The sequence below is a fragment of the Pygoscelis adeliae genome, unplaced genomic scaffold, assembly GCF_000699105.1.
Source record: "Pygoscelis adeliae isolate BGI_AS28 unplaced genomic scaffold, ASM69910v1 Scaffold166, whole genome shotgun sequence".
Taxonomy (NCBI): domain Eukaryota; kingdom Metazoa; phylum Chordata; class Aves; order Sphenisciformes; family Spheniscidae; genus Pygoscelis; species Pygoscelis adeliae.
Genome location: NW_008825156.1, coordinates 6,624,674 through 6,646,520, shown reverse-complemented (window position 1 = coordinate 6,646,520; position 21,847 = coordinate 6,624,674). Strand labels below are relative to the sequence as shown.

Genomic DNA, 21,847 nt, shown 5'->3' with positions numbered 1-21,847 from the left:
AGAGTCCTGGCTGACCAAATCTTCGTGTGCACTGTCAGCCAGTGCTGTTGTGCCTCACACTGAGCAGTATTAGAGGGACACCATCGCAGTAGGTAAATATGCATCTAACCTATGGTGATGATTGTAACATCCCTATTTATTCCCTCTTCTTCCTCTTCATTCTGCCCATGCTTCCCTTTTCTCTGATTTCCTTCCTCTTCTGCTTTTTATGGTATTTATCCATTTTCATTTTGGTTTGCATTGGTACAACTTTGGTGGATGAAGTTAATCCTTAAATGTGAATTTTCCCCAGACTTTTCAAATATATTTTAGAGGTTTTCTAACTGAGTAGCAATTGCTAGCCTTCTTTCAGCAGAAACACCTGTTGGTTTAGTGGAATGAGATATGGCATGTACTGCCATATTCTGACACGCCCCCCCCCAGCTTTAACTTAATTAAAATAGAAGCTAGAATATTTTTCTTCCTTTATTTACAAAGCATAGAAATGATTTCTGATACCCAGGAGTAATGAAGATCATAGTTGACCTGCATAGGAGAATATCTATTGCAATAGTGGGAAGGGTGATCCTGTGAATAAGGTGCTAATCTAAGATTTGGGTGGTATTTATTGAGCATGTTTCTTGTACATCTTTTGGGGGCATAGATCAATTTCTCTGTGCTTCCTTCCCGTGTATAAGATAGGTTAATGGCTCTGCAAAATAGAAAAGTACCCAGATCAAATAAATATTGAGGCATTCAGGAATTTGAATCATCCAAGTATTTCAGGTAGTCTTGACTAGCAGTGCCAATACATTTGGGGGAAGATTGAAATACTACTTTTTTTTTCCTGATGAGTTCAACAAATTTTTCCTGTTTACAAAGAAAAGGGCCTGAGGATCATCTTATCCTATTATTTGTTGTATCCTTGATAATATGGCAAGCCTCCAGAACGTCTGTCGTTCAAATTCTCAAGATTCTTGCATGCATTTCTTTGACTTGATTAAGATTAACTGACTATGAATTTTGCCAGTTGTACAGATAGTGTCTGTGCTCATTATGGAAAGACTGTCTTCACTCCGTCTTCCTAAAAGTACCACCATTTTGTTTAACCTTTTCTGGCTGTTAGGCTGCAATGAAGTCTTTCTTCTCTAGAATACATCAAAGTTAAATGCTCTTTATGTAAATTTTTATGTCCAGGCTACTTCAGACTTTAGGATGCACATAGCCTGTCATGTGCTATAATGGGGTCAAGCAGATTTTTTCAGAACTTCGTGCCATGTGTTTTGGGCCTATCAAAGAAGTATTTTCCTTTCTAGGTATTTAATGTTAGTTCTCCTTTGGCCTCTTGTTCACTTTGGTTCCAGCTCTGACTTCTGTATTGGGACTGAGCTAAAATGGGAATAAATTCTGTGGTATTTTCTGTCTTCTGACATCAAGATTTCCGTAGTGATGTTTTTAGAGGTATGGGGGGACCTCAGGTATATTTCTATTCCCTTTTACAAATGAAGGCATAAGATGGAACATGAGTTGTCTTCATGCTTCCATGAAGAGTTTTTCCAAAACTCCTAAAAAGTTACAAGAATCCTCAATAGTTTAAAACTTCTGCTGTTTCAAAGAAGTTTGATGTGAAAAGGATTTTACTTCACAGCAGATTTTAGTGATTTCTTTAGCACTAGGTACTGTTTTGAAAAGAAGAATAAGCAGTACTGTACTCTGCCACCTGCATCTGTATATCTTTCACACTGACAGTATGTTTCTAACTTTGAACGTGTAAAGTTGTACTTCTGAATACTTGAAATGATTTATTAACTTTACATGTAGGATCTATAATGGTAGTTTTAAAGTATTTTGTGTGGCATAATTACTGATGTTCTTTCTCTTTGCATGTACGATTAACAATATTTACAGCTCAAATGTATTTTTATCAGGGGTTTGTAAGTGAAAAGACAGAGTTTATCAGAGTTTTCATTAATTTGGAATGTAAGTTGCATTAACGGCTTGATTCTGGAATTTCAAGGGCAAGCAAGAGATGGCATGTGACCTTTCATGTGGAAAGATTTATATAAGAAGGGAGTTTAGGGGACTAGGGTTCAGGAACCAGCAAATTATGCCAGAATTTTAATGTGTTGCATGTTTGTATTTAAAGAAAAAGATGGGAAAAGGGGAAGGAGAAAGAGAGCAGATCAGAAGAGGTTAGCTGGGGAGAAAAGTTGCTTTTTCCTTAATAGCTTAAGGTATAGGCTGCTCATTCAGCATTCTTATAGGCTGAAATTTCGGTTTTGGTCTTGGGCAAATTCACTATGTGTATGTATTGTACAGGGACAAGAATGTAATGTCTGAAAATTTGAAGCCTGATTTACTGTGTGGTCAGCTTTGATTCTTAATGGATTAAAGAGTTAAGCCATCTTAAAGGTAAAGATACTATTGGATGATGATGATTACCTGGCACCCTTCATGAAAATGAAATCGCAATTCACTGCGGCTGTATGTGTAAAATTACAACTTTCAAAATTGCTGCAATATCTTCACAATTTTTGTACCCCACTTTATATGACATAAATATTTTTACTACAAAATGAAAGAAAAAAATTGCAAAATACTTCAGTTACATATACAAAAGTATAGGAATGGCTTTGCTTTTGTAGGAATAACTTTATGTGAAGATAACAATATGGGTGTTTAATAATAGTGCTGGCAGTAGTTTTGTTGGAAATGTCTTTTGAATTCTTGTTACTGCCAGGCATGTTTTGCATATATAATTAATAATGAAAGCAATTAACTATTTTACATGGAACACATTGTTAATATGCAGTGATCTTCCATGCTATGCTCACGCACATGTATACTATATTAAGTAGTTTGTTGTCCGAGTGATGCGTGTAGTGCATCTGGGTTTAAGCGGCTTCAAAAATCTCTAGAAACTTCTGTGTGATTGATTTGAATTCAGCGAGCAGTGCTAGCTATGGGGTTTCCACCAGGTTTTTGGGCAGCTTGCACATTATTTGAAAGGATACCAAAAGACAGAAATCTTTGTATTGATGATACAAAGATCCTTCTTCCTGGCTGTGGCTATCTGAATCCATTAACACTGGAATAACCTATTTTGCCAATTTAAAAACAAGGTGTCAGTACTAATGAGTGCTAGTTCTTCCTGTCACTCTCAATAAAGGGAGTGGAATGAAGAGCAAAACCTCTGAAATCTTTGTAGATCTGGGATCTGTAAAGCAGATACTGGCAGGCACTAACTGAGGAGGTTACTATGGGTGTTCACTGTCTGTTCAGTGTGTGTGTGTGTTTTTAATGTGGTGTCACATTTGGTTAATTAGCTTTAGTTAAAAGGAATTTCACTTGGATATTGAAGGAATGTCCTTTTAGTGTTAAGAATTAATAAAAGGGGCTTGAAAGAAGACTTCGGAAAGGATAGATGCAGAGTGGAGGGAACGTGGTTGGGATCTAAAACTTATTCATGGGAAAATCTTAAACACCTTATTTTATTTTTTAATCAGAAAAAATGGGCAAAGGCTGTTACTTGTCCAGTGAAAGCAGTAGAGACCAGAATGGGGTAGAGGTTACTGAGGTACTTCCCTCTCTAGTTTAACCAAGTGAGCTGTACAGTATAACAGTATAGGAGAAGGCACTGTCACAATGTCAGTGTATGCACTTTTGAAGCCTCAGTCTAGGTAGTCTTGGAAAAACTGTACTCATTATACAAAATATAGGAGACCAGTGGATACACTTAAATGCGTACCGAAGGCATAGGCATTACTGGAAGGGCAAAATCATACATATAAGTGTTCTTTCTCTCCCCTCCCCTCCGTTCAGATTTTCTAATTTGTTCTTTAATAGAGGTCTTCAAATTTTGTTAAATATTTGTAATAGATTCCTTTACATAAAATAGAATTTCGCACTATTGATTAAACATGTTTTCAAATACTTGATCAGAAGAATTAAAAAAACTCAACAACCTCAGTGTTTGAAAAATCACTAAGAAATAAAGATGTGAATGAAACCTGATTTAACAATGAGTTAACATTTGGTATGTGGCCTTGATATTTTTGGAAAGTTGTCAGTAGTTATCAGTAGCATATATTGAAACAAATTATAGCTGTTGTTGAGATCCCATGATCTGATTTTTTTCTATTTTTGCCTGTTGTGCTAAAACAGTTGAGAATGTAAAATCACTTAGGTGTTGAGTTGCAGCCACCTCTTGAATAATTTGATCTCTTCAGGCATAACTGCTCTGCTGAAAGATGAATGACTTAAAAGTCAGCTGAAGGCAGATAGCATCGACACCCCCTCACCCCAAACCATGGGATTTAGGGACTTACTACAATTTTACTGTTATTTAACTAGTTGGATTGAAAAATGCCAAAAGAGAATCAATAGTAATTACACTATAAAGTCTTGGAAAAATGGAGTGAGCATACTGTACTGAATCGGTTTTATTATTAAATGGAGTGCAGCTATTGAGTCTTCTGTTGCACAGGTTTTAATCTTGTGTAGCAGCATTAAGCAAATTACTTTGTATTTGCATTCATGTAAAGGAGTAAAGTTCGTAAGACAGACCTTTTCTATCTATCTTTTTGCTTCTGTAGAAGGATTAAATGTAAATTTCTGTATTTGGGTGAAGTATACTTCCAATCAAAGTAAGAAGCTTCTTGTGGCAAGAGCCGGCCAGGTCTGTAGAATGGAGATTCTTTCAAATGTTCCTGGGTCTAAACTTTTCACAAAGAATGCAACTTGCAGTTCAGTAACTTGTTTATTGAAAAGAATAATTTTATTTCTTTTCCAAATTTATCAAATGACAATGAATTTTACTTTGTAATTGCAAACATACAAAATGCTGACATTTTGAAGACTTGCCCTGATTTGGAAGGAGTGCAGATTCATTAAAAAACCCCTCCAAAATCTCCCCCTCACCCCCACCCCTCCGCCCGAAAACAAACCAAATTCTGGTAGGATAGAAAGGGTGTTTCCCATCTATCTGTATTGTACACAATTTAAGGAACCATATGAAATAGATTTTATGCATTATAAGTAGATTTGTAAATCTCTGTCACAGGACTTTGCTATGAAAGGACTAACTGTGCTTTTTTTAAAAATTTTTTTTTATTTTTTTATTCACATCTGATGAATGTGAATACTTATTTTTCTTATTTTTTCTGATGCTCATACCTTGGATGCAGAACTATTCACTTTAATTTTTTTCCTTTAAAATGTCACATTTCTATGATGTATCCTTCATGCATCTTTCCATAAACTCTTCTTTTCAACTTTGATCTTTCTTTATACTTAAGTTGATGATTTTCTGAAGATTCATCTTAACTGCGGTGGGCCTTAACTTTGTTTAATATCTGGAATTTTTTTGAGACTTCTGTGAGCCTTTCTGAAAAGGATCCTTTTCCAATTTTTTTGAAAACTTGGATACCAAATCAGTTGCACTTGAACTAGAGGTAGATGGAAAGTGTCTCTTTTTTTTCAAGAGTGTTTTCCCAACAGTGGCCTCTAAGGCGGAAAAATCAGGAATAACAGTACTGGGCATAAATTGCTGAGTTTTGGGAGCAGGAGGCAAGTTGTACGAGAGGGGGTTGGAAACTACCCAGTCACAGCTGCTTCCAGCCAGCTTTGAAACTGGTGTAAGCACCGCAGTGTGTGCCAAAACCTCAGCCAGCTAGAGGAGTTGGTGGCACATCTGCTCACATGTATTTAAGATAGAGCAACAGCCATGAGAGGCAGGAGATGTGGAAGGGGATGTTGCTGGGGACACAGATAGAGAGACACTCTTGGAAGGAGGCGCTCCATGCCAGAGGAAGCACACCCCCTGAGGGATGCTGGCCACCGGCGAGCCATGCCAGGTTGGGGACACCCCTGGAGGGACTGTAGCCTGTAGATCTGTGCTGGAGCAGAAGGAAATGAACAAGAGGCAAGGAACATCAGAATAAACCTGCTATGTGCATAATCCCAGCCTTCTGCACTGCCCATCACCAAATGGGCCAAATGAATTGGGATGGATGGATCGACAAGGGAAGTCAAGACTGGTTTTCCTGTGACGATAACGGGTAGCCTATGAAGCAGCCAGTTGTTCATAAACAAACCTTTGTCTAGCCCATATATACTGTGTGGAATCTGCTAATTATCTCTGAGGGCATTTTAAGCTGGTTAGAGCAGGTGATGTTTCAGACCTAATGAATCAATAGCTAAATCTACTAGGTAATGCTAGAGAAGAATTTCTGAATCTGTTGAGTATCTAGAGCGATTTAACACATATTATTACCATACTGATGGTAATCTCATCTTAGCTAGAAGGATAATATAACTCAATATGATGGTGTGCTCTATTATATTTTAAAGTCACCTTGTAGATCTATTTGGAATGTTCTGAACCAGGCTCCAAGCAGCTAGAGCTTATTGCTGCTACTCATTTTTTCTCTTGAAAGCACTTCCCGCTGAAGTAAGAGCAACCCAAACCAGTTTGTCTGTGTTTGTATTTGTACATCTTTGTATGTCTTATTTTTAAATCTAGTAACTTACTAAGATGTGTTATGCAATTAGATTCAAAACTATGGCTTCAATTAGACCATGATAAAGCATCCAGTTGATCACAATTTTGAAAGCATCCTCTACCTGCCTTCAGTACTCCAGAGGAAAAAAAAATTGAAGCATGTAGGAGTGTTGTACAGAAACTCTGTTTGTGTTTGGTAGTAGAGAGGAGTAAAACAATTTGAAAGTAGAAGGATTTAAGGGTCCATGCTAAAAATCTAGTTGAAGGATTCACCTTGGTTTTACTTGAGACTTTAAGAGAAGAATAATGCTTGTGCAGAGAAGTGCAAAATGATTTTTTCTAAATGGTACTTGGAACATTTTATTCTATATGTAATGATTTTAAGGTATCTCCTCAGCATGTGAAACTTTCATTTGATTATTAGTTGTTTTGGAATGATTTCCATTTGATCTCAGAGATGAACTGAAGTGCAAGTTCAGGTAGCGTAAGAAGTTCAATCTGGCTTTCAGAAAATGTTCAGAGGTGCATTTCTTTCAGGTAAATTCCTACTGAGGTTTATAATAATTCCATTTTGCTTTCAAGAAGTACATGGAGTAAGGTCTTTTAACACTGGTGGACAGCATTAGTGGCTTTCCAAGGAAAGTAACCTAAAAAGACTGATAACATTTTGACATAAAGGACTGAATATTACAAATTAAAAAAAAAATTAAAAATTTGTACACTTCTTAATTCTGAGTTCCTATACTGTAATGTAGGGAGTGTCTTTCTAGCAGTCTAATAAGAAGAGAACTAGAAGGATTGGTAGCTTCAAAACATGATGGAGAAGGAATTTTGAGCTGCTTTCCTGGATTTCATTATTTATAGGTGTAGTTGGTAGTGTCAGAGGTCTCAGTCTTTTGAGAACTGGGGTGGATTTAGAGTAAAAAACCTGTCACCTGTGTTCCCACAGAGAAACTTAGGGGACTTATACATAGCAGGGACTGAACACTTTTTGCTGCTGTAATTCTTTGATACTTCCTTTTCAGGAAGTCTCGGTATCTCTGTTCATGTCGGTCCTTCTGCCCTTTCTTGCTGTTGGCCTCTCAACCACAAGTTCTGCTCTACTTGGAGAGTGCTTGTGCTCACTGCTGTCTTGGCTGCATTTGTTTGCTGCCTTTTCCTTGCTCCACCTGCCAGCATTAGAACAACTAGAGGAAGAAGAGATTTGACAAAAATATAACTTATGAAAAGCAGATAACATGGTAATTTGATGCTTTAACTCAACAAGGGAAGAAGTTCTGATACTGAGTCAGTGAAGGAACAGCCCTGTCAGAGTGAAGAAGAGAGTAGTAGAGGATATCAAGTAGGTGACTGCATAAAGGAAATGGGAGGAAAGACAAGTTCTCTGGGTGGGGTACCAAACATGAAAGGTAAGAGGAGAGCAGAGAATGCTAAAGGCTGTTCATTGCATGCTAGCAACAAAATACATCTAAATTCCTGCCATATCTAGTTGAAAATGTAGCTGTTCTGTTCTTTTTTTACATGGAAGAAAGAAACAGGGACTGGATGTCTGTAGAAGAAAGGAGGAATGCAGGGGTGTGTTTGTCTGCCTTAGGAGGGAAGGTGTGTGACCGTCTGCTCTTCTGAAAGCTGTTTAGGGAGGGAATTGTAAAGCCTTTCCATTTATGCCTCGTTATTTTGGAAGGATGTTGAGATGACATGGTGGAGGGAGAGGAGTGATAGTTCAGTAGAAGATGCTGTGTAAGAAAGAGTACACAAGGCAACACTTGATCTTAAACAAGTGAGATTAGTGACTGGTGACCCTATTCAGTTCTTACAGTCTAATAGATATGGAGCTACATTTCCTTACAAAAACTGCAGCTGTAGCCATGTCTGTATTTGTTCCTTGGTTTCTAGCACATCCTAACTCTGCTTTCTCAGCACCTCTGCAGCTTCTCTCTAAATATGATATCTCCTTCGGCTTTTAACTTGCTGATTACATCTCTTACTGCTACTTCTATCTCATAGCTAACCTTGTCTGATTGCAGTTCTTTAGCATGCTGCTCTTCAGAATCACAATCAGTACATGCTATGCTGGGGATAAGATTGCTGTCTGGAGTGTACTCTGTGTAGTTTATATGCCCACTGTACCAAAAACATCTGTTCCTAAATTATCTTCAAGAGAAAATCACAGAACGTTAAGTGTAAAAATACGTAAACTGGAGAAAATACTTCTTGCTAAATTGTCAGATTGATTCTACCTAAACAAAATTTATTGTGGCTTTTAGGATAGAAGGAAACTCAAACTGTAAATTAGCAGGAAGCTTAAAGGAAGCATATTTTTTTCCACCATAACATTGATTTATGAATGCTAGCAGACTTGAGTTGTGTCAGACTGAAAGTTGTTTTTTTTATGGTAAAGCCAGGAAAATAATGTAGTCATTGCTGCTGCTTGGGTGTCTGCAGAGGAAGCAACACATATGGACTGCTACTACTAATGCAGAATTTGTACTGTTTCATAATATCAAAGTACAGCTTTGAGAATTTCAGAAGAAAATGTTTAAAAATTTTAATGTTTAATCTCAAAGTTTTGTAATATGACTTTAGAGAAAGGGTGATCTGATTGAATGTGATGGGTCAGCATAGATTATTAAAACTATTAAAAGATATTTTAAATGGTTGCAAATTTCAACTTTGCCATTTAGGAAGCTTTATGTATAGTTTAATGAAAACTGGTTTCCTAAGTATCTGTTTTTATTTCAAATCAAACTCTTATCCATGCTTGCAGCGATATCGGCTTGCTTCCTTATTTACCCTGTTTCTCCTATGATCCACTTACTGGGTAAGGGAATGCAGATATGGTGGTAGTCTAGAGCTGTGTGTGCTCTGCTTGGTTGGTTTGAATGTAACTGCTGATTGCCTGGGTGGGTGCTGCCTTACAGAAGAGGTAACCGTTCAGCTTTGCTGCTTTTTCCTTCTCTTTGGAGTAGAGGAAAGAACAGGAGTTTGGGCCTCTCGTCTCTACCCAGCGATTGACTTGCAAGCATGTGTCTGTTTTGTGTCTGCTTACCTCTGAAATTACACTGAAATAATCCAAGAGATGCAGAAATTGCTAGAGTGAAGACTGACGGATAGGTAATGTTATCACAGAAATCTTGTTTTCTTGGGTTTAAAACGTATATGGAATGTTAGACAGGTCTTTGTGCATATGAAATACTTGGCCATGTTAAAGCAGTTTCCTTCAGAAATCAGAATAACATTAATTTTTCAATTTGCTTGGTGTATTTGTAAGATAAATAAAGCAGAGAATTTGCCTTTTTCTGTAGGAAAACACAAGATTTGTGTAAAATAAAAGATCTTTCTTCCCACTATTGTAGCATGCTTTAAACGTGGAAAACATAAGTTGAAGGCTATTGGTTGCGTGCTTTATGTTGTGTAGTGGCTCAGTTCAAAATGATCCTAGCTTTCAACATCCCTTCAGGATAGTATTGATTGATGTAAAAATTCCTTTCACTTTGCCACATTATATTGTGGGGTATCCCAGAGCTAAAATTCAGTAAAAAAAAGTTATGATTTTTTTCAATATTTACTCCAGGACTTCAGCAGGTGAAGAACAAAATTCATGTTTTTATGTGCATTCCTGTACCATTCAGGATGACAGGACGCTACAGTTGAGTATTTGTGGTGTTTCTGAAGGGCTTCCTATCTATAGCACTGTGCCTTTAAAAAAAGGAGGGGGGGAGGGGGGAAGACAGTTGCATCAGAGAAGTTATCAGAAATGAGCAGTTTTTCTCTACACCTTTCTGTGTAGAAAATCACTGCTGACTTGCCTAACGAAACCAACTAGACATACTGGCAAGGAACTAGAGTGTTCTGGATAAATCATGTGGATTTTTAAACTATAGATTTCTTTTTGAAGACCGGTTGTTGACAAATGTTTGATTTCTTTTTTTAAATATCACATTATCCATTATATTAGTCTTTAATTTACTACTGTTTGTAGAGAGAGACTAGAATTACCAGTAATCATCTGTCACTTTGAAAACATGCATGACGGGCATAGGCTGGATGCAGCTTGCAGCTTCATTTCATGTAGTGACTCCTTGTGTTACTACTGGAGAATATTAAGATTGTATTTATTATATGACTTGCAAGACACATTTGAGGAGCCTGTTCTGCCTCTTGTGGCGAAACATTTCCTAGTATTGGGTATATTGTGAAAATATTCTCAAATTTATGGTGATTTTAAATTCCACCAGTTTGCCTTTAAGTAACTGAATTTTATCTTTCAGCAGGCCCAACAGAAGGTTTGGGAAAAATAATACAAAGATTTCCTCAGAAGGACTGGGAAGACACTCCCTTTCCACAGGGAATAGAGTTGGTAAGTTTGCATTACATTTTGTAACTTTAGAGTTTCTTTTACATACGACTGGAAGATACATCTGCCTTCATGCAATAATCTGTATTATCTAAGCCGGCAGGGAACGGATAGAAATTACATGAATAGAGGGAACAGATAATAGCTTTAAGAATAATAATAATGATTTTGGCTAATAGAAGATAATTTATTCTGGTCTGTACCACTAAGTAGGTATTCCTGGGATCAGAAAAGGTCTGCTGCAAATCTAGAAACAGTGTATTTAAAATAAATGTTTATTTGTGTCAGTAAGTTTATCATTGACTACGTTTTTAGAAGCATCCTTTAGATGGCAGATGACTTTTAATTGTCATGTTCAAATAAATACAAATGTGTATTTGTATATTGTAGATTCAAAAAAGAATTAAAAATAATATCCCAATAAAGTGGCTTGATTAAAATGGTCAGTCTTTACCCAGTATTCTGTCCTTGACAGGGCTAGTATACAGTGATCTATTTTAAATGCCCTCTCTGAGAATTCACTAAGTGCCACTTCTTTCCCTTCCTTGGTCTCATATTGCGAAATGCAATGAAAAGGTGTATCTTACTCATCTGGATCAGGGATTCATTAAACATATGCCTCTAAAAATCCAGCGGAGAAATGAAATACTGTGGTCATACTCTGCAAATTAGTTTCACTCTTAACTTCTCAGAAACCTCTTACTGCCATGAACTTAGGAACTTCTGGGACAGGATGAGCTAGAGAAGGAGATGGCCCGTAGGAAATGTTGCAATAGAAGTCTTTGTACTGTGGGACAAAATCAGCTGCAGAGGACAAAGACACTGTCTCTTCACTGAATTTATTACACAAATATAGCAAATATAGCAGGCTTTTACCAGTATGATACCTTTCAACCAGTGCTCAGCTCACTTGCTGAGTTATAACGTGCCATTGGCCACGTGTTGTCTTCTCCAGTGAAAGAGAGGGGAAGGTATCTTGGTGTTTACTGCTTGCTCTGTGGTGCAGCAGAGGTTTGTTATTCACTGTGTGCTGGTGTATGCAACTGGTTGCTCATTTTCTTCAACAGTGTGGTTTTCATTTCTTCATAGTCAAGCATAAGCCTTATGTTTTGGGGGGATGTCATACATTAATTACTGGTGTAAGCATTATTTCTGATGTATGTGGTGGATAGTTACAGTGTTTGTGGTACACTTGCGTAATACTACATTTGGCAATGTAGTGCTGTGCTGAAACAATGGAACCTCCTGCTTTTTCTGAAGCATTTTTACTACTGTTACAACATTATACATGCTGTATCGTATAGCAATTGCTGTTTGCTCTAGCTGGTAGTTATCTACTTAATACATGCCTAGCCAGCATGTGCTCGATGACTGCTGACTGAGTTCAGATAAGTGGCTTTTTTATATAATACACACAGTTGTAGTTCATGAGAAGAGAAATAAACTTTTGATGCCAAGGCTTAGGGATGTTTTCTTTTTAACCAGTCTCCTGGGGTTGAGCTAGGTGGTTTGATTTTTTTTCTTAAACAACTGCAAGAGTTTGAGTCACACTAATATTTATTTTGTCATATAAATATTCCTTACCTATTTCAAAGAAAGTAATGTGTCTGACTTCCAGTGATGTTTTGAAATAAATGAGCACAACTTCTCTTAAAGCAGTGAAGCTTCTTAAGTGATATATCTGTACCCAAATGTTATTTCACATTTAAGTTTAATTGTAGGATATTACCACTACAAGAAATACCTTTCTAAAGGAAGATTTTTTTTTTTCCTTGATTGAGCAAAACATTATTTTTGTATCAGTTCTCAAATGACTCGTTAGGCAAAGCCATTAAGACTTTAAACTTCCCAAGTAAAATGAAATCTGATGACTTGAAAGTTAAGGACATCTATTCAGCTAGTTGGCAAAATTAATCAAATTTTGATTTGCTTTCCAGATGTGGTAATAAAATTTTAATTAATCAAGATTGAAGAGTTAGAGATACTGCAAAGATCAAGTGCTAAAATAGATCACTTATGAAAGTTAGATTTTGGCAAGATGTCTTTTTCAAGGTTTTGGATGAGTGTAACATGAATCAACATTAATTCATGGAAAGGAAAGAAGAAAAACTATGTTACTGTTTTCTGTTTGTCACCTTAAGGGCAGCTTTAATATAATTAAGGCAATGGGCAAACCTGGGGCGGGGGGGAAGGGGGCGGAGAAAGAAGGTAAGACTAGAATAGTTGACATAAATGTATATGAGAATGAAGGTAAACATTTTTATGAATAGCACGTAGTTCTATGAGTAATTTGAGTTAAAATCCTCTTAAGTGTACTTCCTCTCCTTTGAGTGAAGGATCTTTATGGAATGATATAGTTTCTCTGAAATGGAAAAAAAGCAATGGTTTGTATTTGTATAACATGTTAAGCTGTCTTTACTGTGTTTTCATGAAGGAAAAAAAAGGCCAAAGCTTTTCATGCCTGGTGATAGGATTGAAGGGAGATTTGATTTTTGAGTCTTGGCTTCTGCCAAAGTTAGTTCTTCTGGCATGAATCATGGAGATCTTCAACTGATTATTGGTGAATATCTCATGCCTCCCCACCCCCCATCCCCCTTTATAAAGCAATTATTTGACTGTCAATTTTGACATTTGGATGTCCAAGTTTTATTGCCAAATAATACAGGTTGAATCAGATAATTCATCATGGCAACTAATGGGTGATATGATTTAATAGTTGTTTCCTATTCATGTTGTAATAGCATTTTATGAAACAAGGCGGGGGAGGAAACATGGAAAAGACCTATGCCCACCCCCGAAGTTTTAGTACTTTAAGATGGAAAACGCCTGTTTGCACCCCTTGTGATTTCTATAGCTTGTAGAGATGTCATTAGTACAAGCTCCAGCCAAAAACTAGTAGACAAAATCCTCTGAGACTTTTGTGGAGGGCTCTTCTCTTTCCCCAACCTGCATGCCCCCTACCCTTCTGGGCTTGAATTCATGTGGTCAGATTTCTGAGACATAAATTAAGACAGTGTAGAGAGCAGAGCTGTGCAGATAATTTTTAAGTTAAATAATAAAAACACTGCAAATAATATTTTTAGTTTTGTTGAGCCCAGTTTTGAAAAAATGGGCTAGCATGGGAAAAACTGTGCCTAATGGACCTGCCCTTGGCTGAGTGAAAAGGGATCATTCTGAGAACATCTTACATAGGAAAGATGATGACCCTTTTTCAACTTTTACTTTTAGCCTTGACTGTATTTGTAGTTTGGCTAATTTGACAAAAATATGTAGAGAATTGGTCATTATAAAATGTAATTGCAGTTTGATACTAAGTGTGTTATATTTGGGGGGTGTGTGTGTGTGTATATATTCTGTATTAAAGGATTAAGAGTTACTTAAACTGTTTCTGTTTTTGTGTGTGTAGCTTGTTAGCTATGTTCTGGTCTTGTTTAACAAACATGTAAGTTATGAAATAGACACATTGTCCAAAATTCAACAGAAATACACTTTATGAAATTTTATTGAAATCAAGTGTTTTAATTTGTCTTGTTATATAAATTGTGTCTTCTGGTTGTCAGTGGTAGGTGAGCAAAGCCCTGAGTCTCTGTTGAGGGAAAGATACTGTCAGTAGGTCTCGGTCAGTGTATCTTGGAGCTTCTACTATCTTCTTGGAGCTTCTACTAGTCTGCATCTCATCAAATTACCTAAAGAGATTTTTCTTAATCTTACACTCTTTGCATTTGCCATTTCTCTAATGGCTTCACAGCTTTTAACTTTGTTCTGTTTATAACTGAATACAGAAACTTTAAGTGAGCCACCTGCAAATTGCTGTGAAACATATCTGAAGATTGTTGCAATGGATTATTCATTGTTACAGTAGCTAGTAAGGGCCCTAATACTTCTTTACCTTTTGTTGAATTGTGATGTAACTGAGAATAAGGCATGATATTTGTTAATATTATATATCATACATGTTGACTGTTACTTCAAAAGCAGTAAGATGCTCCTCTTTGATTTGCTAGAATCTTTTGTGGGCAATTCAAGAGGAATATAGGAAACACTTTATAATTTCAGTTTATAATCTGAGCATCTTCAGTTTACTGACAAATAGCAATCCATCTGCAGCTTACTGACAAATACAAGTCAAAGTGAGTTTTCTCAAGTTTCATGGAAGTAAGCTGACTTTGAGGAGAGAGATTTATATTCATTCTTAAAATTAATAAAGTATTTGGCTCAGGAAAGCATTTAAGTCATCGGTTTCCAAAACAATGAAGTTAGAACATACCAATCTGATAGTTGCACCCCATAATATTTTAAATGAACATGTTTGAGTATCCTCTGAAACACACAATGCAGAAGTTATTATTTCAGCTTTACATAGATACAGCTTAAGTTTAAAAATAACCCTCTAAAATCAGCTGAGACATATAGAGCAGTTTAAAATTAGGATACTCAAACTTCTTGTTCTTGCTTGTAGAAAGAATCCTTGAGAGAGTATGTTGGTTCAATGAGTTAGCTTTATATTTCTGCATATTTTTCTTATTTATAATGCAGTTTTAATTCTGCTATATACCTTTCTAGACATCATAATTAGTTATACATCAAAGGAGGAAGCGCTTTGGTATGTAATGTTACACTGTATACTCATTTTTGTCCCAGGGCTAAATTAGCTAAACTAAGTGTCATCTGCATTACTCAGTGTTGGGAGGCTAATGTTAATCAGGCCAATGAAAGTCATACCTAGAAATAGGTACGTTGTCTTAAGTTTAAACTAGATATAATGTGTTTGTGCAGTTTGTGAGTAGCAGGGAAGAAAATTTCCCACTATAACCGGTGGTGGTGGTGGTAGTAGTAGTGTCATGAATTTTCATTTCAAGTATGTGCAGGTATAGAAATGAACATACATTTCTAGACAAGCTAATCACCTATCCAAATAATTACTTAAATTATAAAATGTAAATTGTGAAAACTGTTATTTAACGCAATCCTTTGAAGACAGCTTACATGTATTACGATACTAAGAAATGCTTCTGAAGAAAGACTGTGTGTGTCCCTTTGAGATTTGGTAGGATGCCTGCTTCCTCCTAGAGGAGGAGGAGTTGGTATTGTTGGAATGAGCATATTACTCCTTTGTGTAGAGCCTTATCTTTGCTGTAGATCTTAGCATCTCTGCACCTTTGAGCAGCTTCAGAAATGAACTCTTAAATAGATATGAAGTATGCCTTTTATGAAATACTAGATTCAACTTTCAAATTCTAACTAACCTGAGATATGAAAAAAAAAAATAAATGAGAGTAAGAAATGGTATTTATGTATTTTCAAAGTATATCTGTATTTTGACTGACCTAGTAGATCTTAGTCTTTTGAGAAAAACCAACTTTGTAGTTCTGTACAGATTTCCACTTCATGATGACGTACATAATTTAGGAGTGACAGCTATACCTCTGAGATCTTAAGTGAATATACACTGCTGTTGGAGCTTCACAATGGGGTTGTTGAGAAGAAAGCAATCCAAAAAACCTCACCAAAACCCAGCTAATTTGTCTTCAGAGTTGTATTAAAAAACCAGAATTTCTGTCAGTCAATTGAAGACATTTTAAGGTAAGCCAGATTTTAAAGTAGTGAATCCTAAACTTTTGGAGATTCTCAATGCAGTCTCTGAAAATTATTACACATGCTGTCAAAAGTAATACTTTTAAAATTCAAGTGCTAATCACTTAGTGTTATTTTTGTTTTAGCGCTTTGGTGTAAGGCATCTTTTCTAGGAGAAAAATCTGATGCTTGAACATTTTACTACTTATTTAAAATAAGACGTAAGAGACAAACTGGGTTGCAGATTAGCCAGTTAAGTCCTGAAGTGATTAAAGTTTTAAGAGGGTTAATCTTTAAATGCTTCAGTCTTAGCTAGCTGATCTGTAAGCCAGTTTTTCTGCAACATTAATGCTTTTAGGGACCTGAATAAAGGGTTGTCTACAGCATCCATTTAACCTTCAGTGCACTTGGTCAGCTGCAGAGATTTTGGTTTTGTGAGTTTTTTTTTTCTCTTTCCCTCTTTCCCTTCAAACTTTTTTTTTACCTTTCAAGAATCATTACATATGTAATTATTTAATGAAAACTGCATGACAGAGCTCAGTGTAGCGCTTACAAATGCATTGTGTTCTTTCATTCTCATTATGTTGCAGTACAGGTGCTTTCAGCAGTTAGTAGAAAACAGATGATAGCAAAAGTACGGCTAACTTTTTTTATCGGAATTATATTATGGACTCAATTTATATTCCTTTAACTTGCCTGTATTAGCCTCCAGTGGAAATCTTAGAGTGCCATAAATGTGTGTTTTACAGTAATGTCTCTGCTGTGCTGTAAAATAGTTACATTCTGGTTTTAGAATCCCACTGCTTTTACTAAGTAGATTTTAGCTCCTGGATTTTTCTAGACTAGTGGGGTAAAATAATTTGATACTGAAATCTAAGGACTTGCAAGTAGTCCATGTGTGGCAAAACTTGGTCTTACTTGACTAAATACTGTGAAAGGGTGCAATTAATATGTTTTATCCTTTTTTTTTGTTGTTGATGTTGTTAGTTTCAGTTGGGGGGGGAAGAAGAAAAATGGAACACTCACCTGTTTGGAATTTCAACTCTGTAATCTTTCCATGGAGATTATTAAAAATAGAGTTTTTTGAAGTGTAACCTTTTTTTATAACTATCAAGGTGTTTTAAGATACTACCCCCCCCCCCCAAGATATTTTAAGTTAAATTCTTTTCAAATCTTCTGGAGAAAACCATTTTTATAAGCTTTCTAAAGAAGCACAGATGTTTTTAGAATCATAGAATGGTTTGGGTTACTTTTCTTAATTCTTGGTATCTGTCATCTACACAAATAATACCTGGCTGCATAAGATGATGGTCTTTTCCACCTAAGCTTTGTGTGTGATTCAGTATCTGTATTACCTCTCCATAAGTTTTTCTCATCTTCTTTAAAAAATTAGAGGAAAGACTGCAACATGGACATTTCTGTAAGTCTCTTCTTGTGGGGTTTTTGCATAACAGTCAAATAGAGGAGATTGAGACCCACAGTTAAGTCGTGGTGTTGTAACATTTACAAAACTCTGTGAGTATAGTGGTATTTTCAGTTTATAACTGATAGACTCGTCTGTGAGAAGTCTCCTGGAGGCCCTGCTTTTCCTGAAGGTCCTGAAATTTTGATTATTAAATGTTTTTTGATGTTCCCTGTTAAGAAAAAAAATAAAGCTCTGTATGTAATGATGGCAACAATGACTGTATGCGCTGAATGTAGTGATGCAAATGTGATTATGCTTCATTTAAATAGTGTTGCCATGATGGAACCATATCAGTATCATCATTCTTACTCTTTCAGTTCCCGCACCTGCAGGTATTTGAGAATGATCTGTAGTTCTTCCCCTCACAGTCCTGTCTGCCTGTGTCCAGCCTGTCTAGGATTGTGGTGTTCTTGCACAGATGTGGCGGTTTTGTCTCCCCCTGTGCTTCTCTGAGACTTGAGAGTCTGCAGGACTATGGAGCATTCTTTGTGCTCTTCAGTTTCACAGCGTTCAAGACTAGAGTATATAATACCCTTAGAATATATGGTTTTATGGCTAGTATGTTTCAGTAAGAATTTTTTCCTCTATCAGTTTATCCTATTAACTGTATGTGCTCAGTGTGAACACATAAACATTTGTGAATGTTTTTCATGCTTTTTTAGAGGAACTAAGAAATGGTCAAGACTAAAGAGGGAGAGCAACATGAAACTCAAACACGTGGTATGAAAATGGGCTATATCTCCAGAAACCAAAACTGAAGAGCAGAAATCGTAATATATTTCATTTTTTGAGAGGAAAAGTATGGGCAAATTTTTATTTTTATTTTATTTTTTAATTCTTTTCAGCTTTATTTTCCTTGAACACTTTATAGAATAGCCTGGTTATGGCTTTGTCTTTTTCCAAAAATGTTTTTTTATTTAACTTGGATGAACGCAATACATGACCTTAAAGTGCTGTATCTGTTTTTGAATAGCTGAACATGTTCTTAACATCAGAAGGGGTTCTTTACTGTAAATGACCTATTCCACTTTGGACTAATCATCATTAAAAATAATTTCAGAATAATTTTATATGAAGGCAAATCATATGAGTTTGGAATGCAAGCAACAAAAGAGAAATTCGTCCAGAAAGACACAAAACAGTGTACGCCTTTAAGTCAGTTGAAAGTACTGTAAGTGCTGTACCTTCTGAGTTTACAGCACTGTTTTGATGTTGTCCCAAATACACAGAAATGAACAGACATGTATTTATGTGCACTGTAACATCCAGATCTGTTACTATACAAAACTACTGTTTTCCAATTGTTTCTTGTGCCATATGAGCTGACTGTCCTTGTCTAAGTTAGTATACAGGTGTCGGCATTTCCCCATCCTTCATCTTGGCAAACAAGAGTGTTGTGCATCTTGAGCCTAAGCATGAATCAAGGAAGTTTAGCTTTTGAAAAAAGATAAACACTATTATGAGATGGCCAGAGGTTAGACACGAGAAGACTTCAGATAAACAAAAGGAAGAGAATAAACTGTTCTTGTCCTTTGAGAATGAGGTGAGTAATGGTGGATGGATACTATAGCAAAGAAGATGTGATATAAACAGTAGGAAACACTTAAATAGATGGAGCTCACACTGCTTAGAATGAAATTTTTGAGCAGTATTATTTGTTTTTAATGTTAGATAGATACCTATGAGGAATGACTTGTGTGAGGCTAATAGTGTCGCATGAAAAGGGGAATAGCTTGGATACTCTCCTGAGGTTCTTCTTAGATTTGTTAATCTGAAGAGCTAAGGCTTTGGCTTTCTATCTGCTTGCTTGTTTGCTCCTCTGCAGAAAGAGACAATAGTAAGTCATTGGGAAGATACCAAACTGAGACATGAGAATGGCGATGAGTGAAGAAATCTGTGTGGATTACCATGAGAGATGAGATCTGGTCTTTAGGTATGATTGTCTTGCTGTTAACTACAGCAAGCTTTTTCTTAAGAGTTCTTTATGTCACTGTCAGATCAGGTTCCTGTAACCGCCAGAGAGGAAGAGAGAAAATTAAACTTGGACAAATGTAACAGTCCAGTAAGGCACTGAAGTGAAGTACCTCAGAACCACTTATGAATTTGTTGTTTAAAATTCCCATGTTTTATTTCAGCTCATTATTACAGATAATTATATGTCAGCCTTCTGTAAGAAACTGGAACTTTTTTTACGCTTGAAGTGCTGTAATTCAGGCAATTTTTTGACTGATGTTTCTGGGGGTTTTTGTTTGTTTGTTTTGTTTTTTCTGTGTGATTGTGCAGGGAGCTGAGAATTTGTGTGTATTTGGAGAGAGCCAGAAAGCAAGACAGTTGTCTATTGAGTTTATAACTATATATCCAGTTGTCACAAAGCTATCCTTTCTAGGGTTGTGTGAAGGAGCAGAAAGGCAGATAATGTGCATCTAATCAAATACAGTCTATTGGGCTGAATACAAGATTGTGAAATTCGAGCTGGGTCATTGAATGTGTTCTGGGAATCCAGAAATAATTTATCTGTGAAGTTGATTCCTATGACTATAAATCAGTTTGGAATGTTTTCTAATAGTTCAAGAAAACAGAGTAATGGAAAATAAAGGCTGTTTTATGTTTTTATGAACAAATTTGTTACTGGTTTGTGTTTTGTTAAAGCTGATGCTTTTTGTGCTAAGAATTTCTAATCAGTAGTACTTGTAACTCATGATATTCCCCCAGCCCCCCGATTTGACCAACTTTTAAATTTGTACTCTTTTATATAAATTTTGTTACATTTGATGCATAGAATCATTAAGGTTGGAAAAGACCTCCAAGATCATCGAGTCCAACCATCAACCCAACGCCACCATGCCCACTAAACCATGTCCCTAAGCGCCTCATCTACACGTCTCTTAAATACTTCCAGGGATGGTGACTCAACCACTTCCCTGGGCAGCCTCTTCCAATGTTTAACCACTCTTTCAGTAAAGAAATTTTTCCTCACATCCAATCTAAACCTCCCTTGGCGCAACTTGAGGCCATTTCCTCTCGTCCTATCACTAGTTACTTGGGAGAAGAGACCAACACCCACCTCGCTACAACCTCCTTTCAGGTAGTTGTAGAGAGCAATGAGGTCTCCCCTCAGCCTCCTTTTCTCCAGGCTAAACAACCCCAGCTCCCTCAGCCGCTCCTCATAAGACTTGTTCTCCAGACCCCTCACCAGCCTTGTTGCCCTTCTCTGGACACGCTCCAGCACCTCAATGTCTTTCTGGTAGTGAGGGGCCCAAAACTGAACACAGTATTCAAGGTGCAGCCTCACCAGTGCCGATGAGGTTTCTTCTGCTGGCTTAAATCATCTCAGCGGTTTTAAAGCTTGACTTCTTAAACTTGAAAACTTTTGTGATGCCTTTATCCAGTATAAGTGCTTATTCGTAATATGTTATAAAAGAGGTATCCTAGTTGTGTTCATTAAAAAAAAGAAGGGGGGAAAAAAATAGATAATATTATAGATGACCCTTCACAATTTTGCATATTCTGTGTGCCACAGCTCATTGTATTAGCCCTTGTGTTATCCAGTTAGAAACCAAACAGAAACACTGGTGCAGAGACTTTTTGCTGTTTGCAATTCATGTAACTCCTAGTTTTCCTTTCTGGACTCTGTACAGGGCAGAGCAGCTGGGTGCTCTAAACATACACCTGGCACAAACACCTATGCAGGCTTGGGGAGAAAGCAACTGATTTCAGTGGTTCAGTGTCTGACTGAGACTGCGCTGTGCAGAGTCCTAGGGAAAGGACTTGGAGGCTTATTTCCGATTTTTTTTTTTTCAAAAGCAGCATGTGGCCTCAAGCACCGTCACTAACTTCAGTGTAAAAAGGAGTTGAATTTATAAATCCTAAGGTTGGGATGTTGGTTTGTTTGTTTATAAAGCAAAGACTACTTAATATTGTTTCAGTACAGCATGTTGATGCTGTCTTTTGACTAATTGCATGGAATTGG

The 21,847-nt window shown here is 36.7% G+C and overlaps 1 protein-coding gene across 1 annotated transcript in view; it reads left to right on the top strand.

Annotated features, from left to right (window-relative positions):
* The first annotated feature begins 9,289 nt into the window (after positions 1–9,289).
* The window catches only part of SBF2 (SET binding factor 2), a 240,092-nt gene continuing 227,534 nt past the window's right edge, over positions 9,290–21,847 (top strand). The window contains exons 1-2 of the mRNA XM_009328574.1: positions 9,290–9,302; positions 10,753–10,841. The gene's annotated coding sequence lies outside the window, so the exon portion shown is untranslated. The remainder of the gene's footprint in view (positions 9,303–10,752; positions 10,842–21,847) is intronic.